Here is a 13,614-nt window from a genome sequence, read left to right as displayed (position 1 = left end):
GCAATTCAGCAATTCTGCAAAGTAGGAATAAAGAGGAATTTCCTCAACAGATAACATCACACTTAATGATGGGAAATTAGACACCCTTCCTAATATTAGGAACTTGGGAATGTTTACCCTCCCATGATCAGTCCCATTCAACATCATACTGAAATACAACATAGTGTAAAAAAAAGTACACAGGTGATAGGGAGAAATAACACTGTTTGCAGACAATATGATTATCATACAGAAAATTCCATATACAATATCTGAATCTAATAAGTGGTTATAACAAGTTGCAGGATACAAGGCTAATATACTAAAATCAATTGCTTTTCCAAACACCATGAACATATTATTAGAATTTGAAATTAAAAAACAAATTCTATTTGCAATAGCATCAAAAGTTAAATACTTTGGTATAAATCTAATAAAAATGTACTAGATTATATATGAAAACATAGAACTCTGGTAAAAGAAGTGAGAGTTCTAAATCAATGGTGAGAGATTCCATATTCATGGGTTAGAAAACAATATTGCTCTGTCAGTTTTCCCAATTTGACTTATGCAGTCAATGCATTCAAAATCCCAGAAAATTACTTTGCAAACATTGACAAATGGTTTCTAAAGCTTATATGGAAAGCTAAAAAGACTAGAATAGCAATACCATATTGAAGAATCACAGAGTTGGAAGATTCTTTACATTAAGTTTTCAAAACCTGAAATAGTAGGAACTCCACAATAACTGATTATGAATTATATAAACACAGGGAAAACATTATAAATAATTATTGACACTTGAGAATAATTGCTCAAGGCTTTTTTTGATTTTAGCTTCTCTGGTCAGAAAAACCCTCTTTTAAACTAGAAAAGGCAATAGATAAATAACAGCTGATATTAGATCAAGAAATTACATGCAGGTTTCTAAAAGTTTTAAAAGAGAGCATGCAAGCAACAAGCACAGAGCATTCTCCCATCTGCTGTTTCACTCCCCAAAAGCCTGGGAGCCCCTGAGAAATGGGTGGAAAGGGCTCAATTGCTTGAACTACCACCACCTGCTCCTTCTCATGGTACATTTAACAGGAAGTCAGAATTAGGAGAGGAATCAGGAATGGAACCAAGGTATTCCTATATAAAATGCTGGTGTCCTAAGCATTATTTACTGCACCAAACATTTACTTCTGTAAGGTTCTCTAAAAGATAAGGACAAACATATATTGAGATGATTTTGTTGAAAGAGATAAAGTTGATTTCTACAGATTTCTTGGAATGATTGTCAAATGGATAGTTTAGAGAGAGATGCATGGTAACCTGGAGTCTGTAAGAATTCAGGAAGATATCTTAGTTACTGATTTGATTTATTGATGGGTCACTCAAACAGTGGGCAGAAGAATACTACTGAAAGGATATTTTTGATTTAGAGAAGCAATCATTTGACCCAGTCTTTTATAATATTGAAGAGTTACAAAGGCACATTAAAAAGTTCGTAGAAAAATAGAAATAAAAGATAAGTCTGTACTGATGCAAAACTTTTTGAAGTGCCCTCATATGGTCTGAATTATGCCCATGAAATCTGTCCCCATTTTGTAACTTAGAAAATAGAAAATTACTCAGATAGATACTAAGGAACTGAAGTTTGTAATAGGACCTACTTGGACTGGAAGTGAAGTAGGAACTAGACAAACGTTGGGAACCTTAGTCTGGTGAGGACAGATTCTCCAGCAATTTCCTGGGCCATGCAGTAGTTCTGCACCATGTCTTGCATTTCTCATATCATTGATTCTGTTTTGTGACATTCTCTCAGCACTGATGAGCATCCTGATTTTCTCTCTCCACCTCAATGCTATTTAAGTATTCTCTGTAAGTTGTTAAGTTTATGCTGCTACCATGGAAGGGGTGATGTAGAAAGTCAGAGGATGTTTAGAAAAGGGCTTTGGTCTCTCAATCCTTGCTTCAACCTGAATGATTTTGTGCTGAATCATTGTACATATTGAGATTCTGAGTGAACTTCTGTTTGAAGGATGAGAGTTGCTTTTAAAAGAAAATATTTGAAGACCTTTCGGTAGCCTCTGTTTTTCCTACTTTCTCTTTTCTCATCTTTGTTTTTCAATAACCTCACATCGCTAAATCAGATCTCTCACCCACTGATATGGCTCCCTAGATTTTACTTTAGGATTTTACACTAAATGTCTTTTTTGTTTTGGTTTGTTTTCAGCATGTACTGTTCAATAGTTCATGTTTTAGTAATATTAAAAACACATTTTATAGAAAGTCACATGATAAACATAGTCATTTTCTTTCATAATTGAGCATATCATTTCATTGCCAAGGGCAAACCTTGGCTGTGTTGAAAGTACTCAGGATGTATCAGATATACTACATGTGTGTGGAACTGTGCTTTCTCAACCTGAGTCATAACTTTAATATATGAGTCAGCAGATTTGACAACAATGTCTTCTTAGTGCATTAAGTATTTTTGGGAAAAAAAAAGGGAAAAACTGTGTATCAAAAATTCTTTAGCAAAATAACATAATGACATTACAGAAACTTTGGAAACGGAGATTTTTTTATTTTTATTTTTTATTTATTTTATTTTATTTAGTAAATATATATTTCCAAAGTACACTTTATGCATTACAATGGCTTCCCAACCCATAATTTCCCTCCCACTTGCACCCCTCCAATCTCCCGCTCCCTCTCCCATTCCATTCACATCAAGATTCATTTTCAATTATCTTTATATACAGAAGATTGATTTAGTATATATTAAGTAAAGATTTCATCAGTTTGCACCCACACAGAAACACAAAGTGTAAAATACTGTTTCAGTACTAGTTATAGCATTACTTCACGCTGGACAACACATTAAGGACAGATCCCACATGAGAAGTAAGTACACAGCGACTCCTGTTGTTGACTTAACAATTTGACACTCTTGTTTATGGCGTCAGTAATCTCCCTAGGCTCTAGTCATGCGTTGCCAAGGCTATGGAAGCCTTTTGAGTTTGCCGACTTCGATCTTATTCAGACAGGGTCATAGTCAAAGTGGAAGTTCTCTCCTCCCATCAGAGAAAGGTACCTCCTTCTTTGATGTCTGTTCTTTCCACTGGGATCTCACTCGCAGAGATCTTTCATTTAGTTTTTTTTCCCCAGGGTGTCTTTGCTTTCCATGCCTAAAATACTCTCATGGGCTCTTCAGCCAGATCCGAATGCCTTACTGGCTGATTCTGAGGCCAGAGTGCTGTTTAGGACATCTGCCATTCTATGAGTCTGCTGTGTATCCTGCTTCCCATGTTGGATTGTTCTCTCCCTTTTTGATTCTATCAGTTAGCATTAGCAGACACTAGTCTTGCTTGTGTGATCCCTTTGACTCTTAGACCTCTCAGTGTGATCAATTGTGAACAGAAATTGATCACTTGGACTAGTGAGATGGCATTGGTACATGCCACCTTGATGGGATTGTATTGGAATCCCCTGGCACGTTTCTAACTCTACCATTTGGGGCAAGTCCAATTGAGCATGTTCCAAATTGTACATCTCCTCTCTCTCTTATTCCCACTGTTATATTTAACAAGGATCACTTTTCAGTTAAAATTTAAACACCTAAGAATAATTGTGTGTTAATTACAGAGTTCAACCAATGGTACTAGAACAAAACAAAGGAAAATACTAAAATGGATAAAGTATTACATTGTACATCAACAGTCAGGACAAGAGCTGATCAAGTCACTGTTTCTCATAGTGTCCATTTCACTTCAACAGGTTTCCACTTTGGTGCTCAGTTAGTTGTCGCTGATCAGGGAGAACATATGATATTTGTCCCTTTGGGACTGGCTTAATTCACTCAGCATGATGTTTTCCAGATTCCTCCATCTTGTTGCAAATAACCGGATTTCATTGTTTTTGACTGCTGTATAGTATTCTATAGAGTACATGTTCCATAATTTTTTTATCCAGTCTACTGTTGATGGGCATTTGGGTTGGTTCAAGGTCTTAGCTATTGTGAATTGAGCTGCAATAAATATTAATGTGCAGACAGCTTTTTTGCTTGCCAATTTAATTTCCTTTGGGTAAATTCCAGGAGTGGGATGGCTGGGTTGTATTGTAGGGTTATCTTCAGGTTTCTGAGGATTCTTCAAACTGACTTCCATACTAGCTTGACCAGTTTGCATTCCCACCAACAGTGGGTTAGTGTCCCTTTTTCCCCACATCCTCGCCAGCATCTATTGTTGGTAGATTTCTGAATGTGAGCCATTCTAACTGGGGTGAGGTGAACCCTCATTGTGGTTTTGATTTAGATTTCCCTGATTGCTAGTGATCTTGAACATTTTTTCATGTGCCTGTTGGCCATTTGGATTTCCTCTTTTGAAAAATGTCCTTTGAGGTCCTTGGCCCATCTCTTAAGTGGGTTGTTTGTTTTGATGTTGTGGAGTTTCTTGATTTCTTTGTAGATTCTGGTTATCAGCCCTTTATCTGTCGCATAGTTTGCAAATATTTTTTCCCATTCTGTCGGTTGCCTCTTCACTTTCCTGACTGTTTCTTTTGCAGTACAGAAACTTCTCAATTTGATGCAACCCCAATAGTTAATTTTGGCTTTGACTGCCTGCGCCTCCAGGGTCTTTTCTAGGAAGTCTTCGCCAGTACCTATATCTTGCAGCGTTTCTCCAATGCTCTGTAATAATTTGATGGTGTCAGGTCATAGATTTAAGTCTTTAATCCATGTTGAGTGAATTTTTGTGTAAGGTGTAAAGTAGGGATCTTGCTTCATGATTCCGCATGTGGAAATCCAGTTTTCCCAGCACCATTTATTGAATAGACTGATAATTTCTTCATTCCCATCATTATATAATTTGAGGGAATAGTGTCACATGGATTTCAAACAGTCTTGGAGCAACCTAAAATGGTATGATTTCATTCATGTATTTATGTGTAATTTTTTCCTAAAAAATTACATGTACTTATTGAATTATGAAGGCAATCCATGACTTCAAACAAAAAAAGACCACTTTAGTCTTTGATTAGTTAAATTTCTTCCCCATATTTAGAGGTAGATGTTTTTGGGTATCTTTTCCCTATTCATTCTCCTCCTTTAAAGGGTTGTCCAAACTTTTTGAGAATCTAGTCCCCACCATTGTTAGTTCGCACCTGAAACCAGCTTCACCTTTGGCTATTGTCAAAACTCTTCCATTGCCTTTTAGCTTAAGTAATTTTAGATTGGATTCTTTGCAACCCACTCTCTCCAACATCCCACTTTATGAACCATAAGTGTGTTGTCTTCAATAACTTGACTCTGTGTTTTATAGCAAGACAAACTTTGTCCAAAAGAAGTTGCTCTTTCGTTTGCTGGAGCACATTGTATGTCAAGAGACACGGCTTTGTGTTACCTTTGTATTTCCATTGGTTAATTTTGCCCTCCTAAGCATTTGGCTTCTTTTTTTGCCTTTGCTGTGGTTGCTGCTGCTGCTGCTGCTACTGTTATTCCATGATTGTGGTTGCTGCTCGGGATGTGACTATACTCATTCTTGCAGACTTAACAACCTAACATTTCTCCCCTCCTCCCTTTCTTGGGACCTCTGGAACAGAGGATTCTGTGTTTTTTTTTTTTTTTTTAAGATTTTTAAATTTATTATTTATTTAAAAGGCAGAGTGACAGAGTGAGAAGGAAAAGGGAAGTTGGAGAGAGAGAGAGACAGAGAGAGACATAAATAAAAGGGGTTTACACTTGCTTATTTACTCCCCCAAATAACTGCAATAGCCAAGTCTGGGCTAGGCTGAAGCCAGGAGCCACCGACTCCATCCTGGTCTCTCACATGGGTGGCAGGGGCCCAAGTCTTTGGGCCACCTAGCCCTGCCTTCCCAGGTGCATTAGCATGGAGCTGGATCAGGAGTGCAGCATCCAGGACTCAAACCAGCACTTGAAATAGGATGCTGGTGTCATAAGCAGTGGCTTAACCCACTGCACCACATGCCAGCCCTTCTAGTTTTGTTGAATGTTTTTAACCAATATGTTCCATTTTGGGGGTGGAGCTTATTATATACTTGGTGATATTAATTTTTAAAAATCAATACTTGAACTTTTGCAATTTCAATCAGCCTTTTCTATCCATGGGTTCTACATTTGTGGATTCACACAACTGTGGATAGAAAATATTCAGAAAAAAAATTGCAACTGTACTGAATATGTACAGATTTTTCATGTCATTATTCCCCAAATAGTACAGTATAACTATTTACATACCATTTGCATTGTATTAGGTAATACAGTAATATAAATATGATTTAATTATACAAGAGAATATGCAGGTTATATGCAAATATGACATGATTTTACAGAAGGGACTAAAGAACCTATGGATTTTTTTTAATCCGCAGAGTTTCCTATAATCAATCTCCATTGATACTGAAAAATTTCTGAGTAAGAAGACTTGCAAGATGATTTAAAAGGTAGAAAAATAAGAGTTTATCTTTCTGTAGGCAACCATAGCTCTGTAGATGTAGGTGACATACTAATACACAGGCTGTGTTGTGGGTGGCATTGTAGCATAGCATGTACATGGGATACCAGCATCCCATATCAGAGTTCTTGGAATCAAGTATTGTCTCAAGTCCATCTTTCTGTTACTGCACACATTGGGGGTCAGCAGATAATTGTTCAAGCACTTGAGTTCCTGTCACCCACACATGGGACCCAGATGAAATTCTAGGCTCCTGGCTTTGCTTTGGCCCAGTCTTGGCTGTTGCAGACATTTGATTTCCCTGTGTCTCTGTCTGTTTTTGTCCATCTGTCTTTCAAGTAATTAAAAATAAAAAAGTAAATATTCAAAATAATAATACCACACTGGCCATGTTTATGGCTGTGATTTGGATACTGACATAAAATAAATACAGTGCTCTTGAAACAGGATGTTTAAACCTTTTATATGATGATAAAAGGAATTTGTATTAGTAAGACCTATATTTACTGAACATGTCTTAATGTGAGAAGCCTTGAGTCATTCTTGAGGAAGTTGATCTGAGCCCTTGCAATACTACGGTACTTTTAAGATAAGTTTTCAAGTAATATATGTTTATAGTGACAAAAGAGGAGGAATACAATGGAGGAATCTGGAAAACATTATGCTGAGTGAAATAAGCCAGTCCCAAAGGGACAAATATCATATGTTCTCCCTGATCAGTGACAACTAACCGACCACCAAAAAGGAAATCTGTTAAAGTGAAATGTACACTATGAGAAACGGTGACTTGATCAGCCCTTGCCCTGACTGTTGATGAACAACTTAATACGTTATCCCTCTTAGTATTTTTTGTTTGCTCTACTTAATACTATTGGTTGAATACTGTAATTAATACACAGTTATTCTTAAGTGTTGAAACTTAACTGAAAAGTGATCCCTGTTAAATATAAGAGTGGGAATAAGAGAGGGAAGAGATGTGCAATTCGGGACATGCTCAAGCTGACTTGCCCCAAACGGTAGAGTTAGAAACATACCAGGGGATTCCAATTCAATCCCATTAAGGTGGCATGTACCAATGCCATCTCACTAGCCCAAATGATCAATTTCTGTTCACAATTGATCACACTGATAGGTCTAAGAGTCAAAGGGATCACATAAACAAGACTAGTGTCTGCTAATACTAGCTGATAGTATAAAAAAGGTAGAGAACGATCCAATATGGGAAGTGAGATACACAGCAGACTCATAGAATGGCGGATGTCCTAAATAGCACTCTGGCCTCAGAATCAGCCTGTAAGGCATGCGGATCTGGCTGAAGAGCCCATGAGAGTATTTCAGGCATGGAAAGCCAAGACACTCTGTCAAAAAAATATGGCAAAGTTATCAATACAGATTCTTCCCTTGTTGTAACTGGTCTTAGTAACAGGACATGCAAGAAATTCCTGCTAGTTGACTTTTTTCAAAATTTGAGGAATGAGTTCTTTTACTCCCAATGAAAAATTAAGTCAAAACTTGGGGAGAATAAAATCCCTGCTTAATTTTGAGTCATCTCCTTTCTTCTAGCACCCAAGAAACATCTTTCAAATTGGTGTCATTTTGAATAAAGGCAATGGGTAATGATGAAGACTTTTTGTTATAAGCAACTCGTACTTTTTCTGTGTCATCTTGGGAGGCACTATGTATTAGAAGAAGTGCTTTTTTTACTTCAAGGGAAAGACTTTATTATTTTATTATCAAAGATCATAGGGAAAAAACAGTTCCATATTTGTTTTTGTAGCTCATCTATAGTATCATAGTCCCCAAATCTGTTCATTCCTGAGACCACCCTTCTTAGCATGACAGCTTTCAATCTCCTGCTATTGGCTTTGTGTCATAACACAATTGCTATAGATCCAGGCATTAAGCCCTCACATGGCAATGTCAGAAGCTAAAGAAAGTATGTGCAGGAGGAAAATGACCTTTTATCATGTGGTTCCTTCCTTTATGAAGCCTCCAGCTCTCCAGTCAATCTCCTTACGTTTCAAGATTTAGATGTTTGCACCCAGACCAATTCTTGACAAAGTGAAATAGGATTACCAGGATTAATTTAGACCATTTATAGCTTTTCTCCCTGGAGCTAATCAAACAAAACAGTCTTATCAAAATAAAAGTGATAACAACATTAGGTTGGCAAGGAACCTCTCACAGGCAGAGCTGTGTCTATCACCCACCATTCTGAACACAACTCCTCACATGGATATTCCAATACTGCATTCCCTAACATGTGTTAAACACCAGATGTAGGTCAACAGAAGTCAAATAAAAAGCAAAAAGAAAAGAAAAACAAAAACCTAAAATTTCTTCATATTTTAGTGCACAGAAATAGTTATCTACATATATTTTTAGAAATGTATTTTTGATTTACTCATAATGGTTGGACACATTGAAGGGGTTCATTTGATTTGCATTTCATATATACAATGTGCAATGATCTAATCAGGGTAATTAGCATGCTATTTAAATATTTATATTTTAATGGAAAGTTTATAAGTCAGGTCACACTTTGGAATGTAAACTTGCTGTAGCTAAATAAATAAGTTAAGATGAGGATAATATTTGAACTGATACTTTCAATTCTACAACAATAATATTAAGAGATAGAAAGAAGGAATAGATGAATACAAGTTCATCCTCACTGTTCAAAAGTAATTAAAAGCATATGTAGCTCTGATAATAATACATCTTTATGCCAATTATGGCCAAGTTATTTACTAAAGTAAGACTACACTGTAAAAATGTTTCAAGTAACCCCAAAAGATAGCACTGAAATCCGATGTAGAATGGGAAAATCAACAAATGAAGATGGAGATTATATCACAGTTACAATTCTGGCATAAACATATCTGAGTTTAATCTTTTCCCCAAATATTTATTTCATTTGCTAATATAGCTGTCCTGATGTTTTAAATTTTTCATATGGTTAGACGCCTTTGTGACTAGGCAAGATCACTGGAGAATAGTGATGAGGCAACTTAACCAGCAACACTTGGCATATGGATAAGCACTTGATCTGTGAATCATAAGGGAAGATTTACATCTGCGTGGAATGAAAATCATCTGTTTAAACAGTATGCAACAAAGTCTGAGGTGTGCAGTGAATCCATTGTACCCTTGAACTCACAGCCACTTCCAGGTTGGCCAGCATCTTGTGGGACTGTGGCTGACAAAGAGTGCAGACTTTCATTGTTTGAACAGATGGATGTAATTAGATCAGATTGTTCCCATGAAAGGGACTGGAATCTTGAGAAGGGAAGCTCATACAAGAGAAAAGACTACAATCTGGAAATGTAGGATTTGTATGAAAATTGCAAGTGGAAGGCAGATAGTATTTGAAAGCAATCAAATGATAGAGGGAAGATGGTAGTTCCACCTTGCAGAGATTCTCGGATAGCTTTTTCAACTTCCTACCTAGCCTGAGTTTGTCCTTTATGCCACATTCTTTCTCCTAATTCAAAGCGACACCACTTTATAGGGCAATATCTCACACCCTGAGGTGTGGTCCAGGTACTATTTCCCAGACATTCTTTTTGGCTCTATCATTCCTCTCCCCCCTAACTTTATTAAGGTACAATTGGTAATTAAAAAGTGGACATATTTTAAATTTATAATGTTATCTTTGATATACCTATACAAGCATGTTATGTTTACCGCAATCAAGCCAATTAACATATTCATCATCTCACATAGTTACATGTGTGTGTGTGTGTGCATGTTCATGAGTGTGTGTGGTGAGAATATTTAAGATCTAATCTCAAGGAGGGCTTTGTAGCCCACTGGAATGAATCCCATTTGGGATGTCTGCATCCTATATTAAAGCACCACCTCAAGTCTGGCAACTCTGCACTTCCCATCCAGCTCTCTGCTAATGGACCTGGGAAGGAAGCAGCAGATGGCTCAAGTACTTGAGTCCCTGCCACCCATGTAAGAGACTTGGATGGAGTCCTGACTCTTGACTTTTGTATGGTTCAGCCCTGTCTGTTGCTGGCATTTGGGGAGTGATCTAGCATGGAAGATCTCCCCATTCTTTCCCTGTCACAGTGCCTTTCAAATAAATAAATGAATAAAACATTTTTAAAGATGTATTTATTTACTTGAAAGTCAGGGTTATGCAGAGAGAGAGGGAAGGAGAGGCAGAGAGAGAGAGGTGTTCCATTCGCTGATTCACTGTCCAATAGGCTGCAACGGCTGGAGCTGCACCAATCTGAAGCCAGGGGCATCTTCTGGGTCTCCCACATGGGTGCAGGGGCTCAAGGACTTGGGCCATCTTCCACTGTTTTCTCAGGCCATAGCAGAGAGCTGGATTGGAAGTGGAGCAGCCGGGACTCGAACAGGTGCCCATATGGGATGCCAGCACTGAAGGTGGCAGCTTTACCTGTTATGCCACAGCACTGGCCCCATAAATACATCTTTAAAACAGATCTTGTCTCCTAGTAAATTTTCAGCACATAATACATTACTGTTAGTTATAATCACATTGTTGTACCCAGATTTCCAGCATCTACTCATCTTGCATAACTGAAATTTTGTACCTGTGACCAATATCAACCCATTTTACCCTCCTCCTGGCTCCTGGTAACCACCATTCTATTCTGTTTCTACAAGTTACAACTTCTTCTCTTTATTTTGGATACAACACAAAGGGGTCTGGATTTGGCTTGCATATTATTTCTTCTTTTTATAACTGTTTTTGCCTTGCTCAGTTGCTCTGAGAGGTGACTCCCATGGTCTCCCTCACAGATGGGTGCCAGATGGATTGGGCCAAAGCAAAAATCAGAAACCTGGGTGGGGGTAACAGGAGAGCGATCTCAGGTGGCCTTTTCCTGTTGGCTCTTTTCTGTGGTGCTGTGTGTCTGGATGATGCCCCCACAGCAGTGTTCCTACTTCCAAGGGGGCTCTGATGACTCAGCTTCTTCTTCAGCCCCTGACAACCATACAGCTTCCCACTGCACTGTTGCTAGTCATTGGAGGTCTCAACATCCCACGTGTGTGTGTGTGTGTGTGTGTGAGAGAGAGAGAGAGAGAGAGAGAGAGAGAATGTGTGTGTGTTAACCCTGGCCAGACTCTAAGAAGGCTCTGTATTTAAATCCTGACATTTCAATCATCGAGGGGTCATTCTGCTCCCTTCTGGGATCCTGACCAAATAACTGCTACATCCTAAAACTGAAATACTATCCTTTAAAAAATAAAAAGACTTGACATTTCCACTTGCAAACTATTACCTAAAACAGGAAACTAATTGCATCCTTCAGATCAGTGCTTCCCAAACTTGAGTGTACGTGAGGTTCAATAGGAAGTCTTGTTAAAATAAATATTCAGATTCAGGTGCTAGGCCTGACACTCTGCATTTCTAGTAAGCTCTCAAATGTTGTTAAAATTGATGGCTTGTGGCCTACACTTGGAGCATCAGGCTTTAGACAGGGCATGGTTCACTAGCTTTCTACGCTCTTGATGTAACTTGCTTACCCAGTAATTTTTCCTCTCACTCTATCAACCCCTATTCATTTGTTATACTTTCTTGGCTTGAAATCTCCCCTGTAGTGATTTACTTTGGTGGATCTCTTTTATTACAATAGCTTCAAGCTTCAACTCTTTTTGAGCTCAGATGTCTCTTCATTCTCAGATGAATAACACTACCCACTACCCAGACACAAAGTAACCTCAGAAAGGAGACTCTTGTGATATCCCTCACTGAATCTCTTACTATTCCTCCTCCTAATCTTTTGCAATGACCAGGTCTCAATGTTCCCACTTGTACTGCCCCCAATCAAGTTTTCATCATCACCTGCCCATTAGGCCCTTCTAAGTGGCCACCATGTCTTTAGCTCTTGTGGCTTCTAATCCATTCCCCAGAGCAGCACCAGATTGATATTTTAAGGGGCAGATTGACTCTCTACTTACTTTTTTTATTGTCACACACAACCTGCAATATGAGAAAGTTTTAATAATCTTGCTTCTGTTTACCTACACAGCCTCTCACCCCTTGGCTTTGTACTCTAAGGGGGTTGAAAATTATCACTCCTTCAGGCCCTCCAGCCTTCACCTATGCTATTCCTTCTCCCCAGAATGCCTTTTCCACCATTGCTTGACTCCTGTAAGTATGCCTCTAGGAGAAGGTATTCAGGTTAGAAACTGCATCTTCCTTTTTATATCTCCAGCATCTAGTCTACAGGAGGTCTTCAGTAAATGTTACTTGAATGAATTTATAATTTAAAATGGGAGATTAATGTATAACCATGTGTTCATTCGAATTTTTTATTTCAAATTGTACAGCAGAGTTTATTTTTATGTGTTTTTAGATATTAAACTGTGATATTGTTCTCAATGTCCTCAATAAGGATGAAGTACTATTTAACGAATAGAAGGTGATTATGTTCACTGGAGCCTTATTTAGCTTTTGCTAGAGATTAACCAGTAATTTCATTGGGTCTGTGCTTGGTATTTCCCAATGATGACAATAAACAACTCATCCAATATTAACTTTAATTTGGATAAGTTTTCAACTTTAGTGAGCAAGTGAGTAATTTTACTTCGTTTCATTTTCTTTAGCTGCAACAGGAAATTTATATCTAGAAGGATTTCTTCATGGGCAGTCAATTTGTCTGGAAGCATTTATTGAGAACACTCATGATGAATCAGACAATCAAGGCGCAATGTTTACTGATGAAAATACTAATTACGTTAGTATTGCAGTGGAGGGAGTAGATGACGCAACTGGTTTATATATAGACATAATTAAGCTCCAGAATCTGCAGCCAAAAGTCTATAGAACCTTTAACAACCCTTTGAAGACATATGCATTGCCTTTGGGCAAGTTACTCCACCATTCTATGCCTTGTGCAGTGGTGAAAGTAAAGGAGTTATGTAATAAGTTGTGAGAATTCAGTTAGATGATAAACATAAAGCCCTTACATCAAGATAAATCTGGTTCATTGTGATAATTCAATAAATGTGACTATTACATTTTCACTAATTACGGTAAATATCTGGTGACTCTGTAATAAAGTTCTGAGGAAGAAGAAAGCATTATTTTCCCTTTTATTACAGTAACTCAATTGAAAAATTGCTCTATGGTCATTTATCCAAAGATTTATCTTATTCCCAAGAACCACAATAAAGCACATTGGACTTTAGAAGAGTC

Source organism: Oryctolagus cuniculus, chromosome 6 (genome assembly GCF_964237555.1).
Source record: "Oryctolagus cuniculus chromosome 6, mOryCun1.1, whole genome shotgun sequence".
NCBI lineage: Eukaryota > Metazoa > Chordata > Mammalia > Lagomorpha > Leporidae > Oryctolagus > Oryctolagus cuniculus.
Note: the sequence above shows the minus strand (reverse complement) of the source record.